Source organism: Nelumbo lutea, chromosome 1, assembly GCF_056320005.1.
Source record: "Nelumbo lutea isolate HS-2025 chromosome 1, American lotus-T2T, whole genome shotgun sequence".
NCBI classification, from domain to species: Eukaryota; Viridiplantae; Streptophyta; class Magnoliopsida; order Proteales; family Nelumbonaceae; genus Nelumbo; species Nelumbo lutea.
Genome location: NC_142684.1, coordinates 128,476,668 through 128,479,124, shown reverse-complemented (window position 1 = coordinate 128,479,124; position 2,457 = coordinate 128,476,668).

The window sequence follows — 2,457 nt, the reverse complement described above, 5'->3', positions numbered from 1 at the left end:
TGTAGGATCCTATGATGACCGTCGGGAGCATGAAACACACTACCGCATAGAGAGCCCATGGGACAATGGCGGATGCTCTGGCCACTATAGTCCTCCTCTAAGGGCTGGGAGCCAATGCCACACCTCTCCTTCCGAAGTAACTGACCTCTACGAACTCCTTAACGACTGACGGGCCAAAAAGATTCAGGACGTGCCCGCATCAGAGTACTCAGGGAACGGGCCGACTTGTTCCGTGTTTGAGAAAACCAAGATGAGGCCCAAGCCCCCATCAATAGTAGAATTGTTGACCTTGAGGTGCAGATCGACGCCATTCAAGACAAACATCGGTAGGTTAAGGAGGGTCAAAGTGATGCCTCTATAAGCCAGAATCCCTTGTGCAATAAGATGGACGCCTTCACCGATGCCATCACCTCGGAGCCCCTCCCGCCCACTTCAAAGCCCCCACCTTGAAAATGTATGACGAAATCACTAATCTGGACAACCACTTGGAAATCTTCTGAGTGCTCAAGGTCCTTTATGGATATTCCAATGCCCTGATGTGTCGAGCTTTCCAGGTGACCTTCAAGGGGGCAGCCCGCTGATGGTTCTCTGGGCTCCCACCTCACTCCATCAGGTCATGGGAGCAGTTCGCAAGTCTTTTCCTCGCCCATTTCATTAGTATCTGATGGTGTTAGAAGAATGTCGTCTCACTCAGGTCCATCAGGTAAAAGCGTGGCGAGAGTCTATGGTCATACATCGACTACTTCAAGAAAGAAAAGCTTGAGGTCCGAGACCTCAACCCCATGGTCTCCATGCACACAGAAATCAATGACCTCCTACTGGGGTCGGCTCTCAAGTGCTTTGTTTCCAAGACAACACCCAAAACCAAGGCATAATTTTTGAAGAAGGCCCAGAAGTACATCGCTGGCAAGGAGGCCTCGGCCGGCGAGCACCAAGAAGGAGAGGCCGACTACAACCGTGGGGGTTAGAGAAGAAAAGGGAGAATGGAGACGACCATGACAACAACAACAACAACAAAGATGGTAACAAGAAGCCACCAGCCTTGACTTACAATAAGTACACGCAACTCAACTCCACCCGAACACAAATCCTCATGCAAGTAGGGAAAGAGGAATACATGAAATGGTTAGAAAAGTTGAAGAGGATCCCCAAGAGGGGTAACTCGAAGAAGTATTGCAAGTACCACTGTGGCACCGGCCATGACACCGAGGATTGCTACGACCTTAAGAATGAGATCAGTCCCTCATCCATCGTGGTCACTTGAATGAGTATGTGGGGGCGATGTTGGCACCTCATCCTTATAGTAGCAACAACCATAGCAATTGGTTGGAGTCATCGACATTATCGCTGAGAGCTCGGCCTCAGTCCGCAAGGCTACACCAGGCAGCTCAACATCCAGGGGTTGGCTCCCAACAAGAAGAAGCAGAATGAAGTCCTTACCTTTACGAACGAGGACCTGAAGGGGGTGTCGGTCTTCCATGACGATGCATTGGTGGTATCGATGACCATCTTCAACTATATGGTAAAGAGGATACTAGTCGACAGTGGCTCATTAGCAAACATCATCTTCTACGAAGCTTTCAAGAAGATGAAACTAGCACCAGAGCACCTTCAGTTAACTGATGTTCCACTCATCAGCTTCTCCGGGAATGTTGTCAGACCGGAGGGAAAGATTACCCTACCCCTTATAGTAGGGACAGAGCCTCAGTAGGGACAGAGCCTCAGTAGGTGACGAGGATAACTAAGTTCCTAGTCATGAGGATCGGCTCTCCCTACAATGCTATCATTAGGAGTCAACTCTCCATGCACTCAAAGCAGCCATCTCCTCCTACCACCTCGCCATGAAGTTTCCCATCGAGCACGGCGTCGGAATCGCTCGTGGGAATCAAGAAGCTTCCTAACAGTGCTATATGGCAGAACTAAAGGGCAAGAACAAGGAAGCATTGTTGTTGGAGGGGCTCGACCTCGGGGATAAGCCAATGAACTGAGGCAAACCGGTCGAGTACCTCTTCTTGGTTCCCCTAGACGAGGATGAGCTCGAGAAGATGGTACACGTTGGGTCCAACCTTCCTCCTGACACCATTTCTGAACTGGTAAGTTTCCTCAAAACTAATGTCAATGTCTTTGCTTGGTCTGATGCTTACATGCCCAGAATTGATCCTTTGGTCATTTACCCATAGGCTGAGCATGGACCCAAGCTCTAGGCCAGTTCGGTAGAAAAAGAGGAACTTTGCACTAGAACGTAGGAATGCCATCGGAGATGAAGTTAACAAACTACTTAATGCCATCTTCATCTAAGAGGTACATTACCCTAACTAGTTGTTTAATGTGGTTATGGTGAAGAAGGCTAATGGGAAATGATGAATCTATATTGACAACATAAACCTCAACCGAGCCTACCCCAAAGATAGCTTTCCTTTACCGAGGACTGACCACCTCATCGACGCCACCACAGGG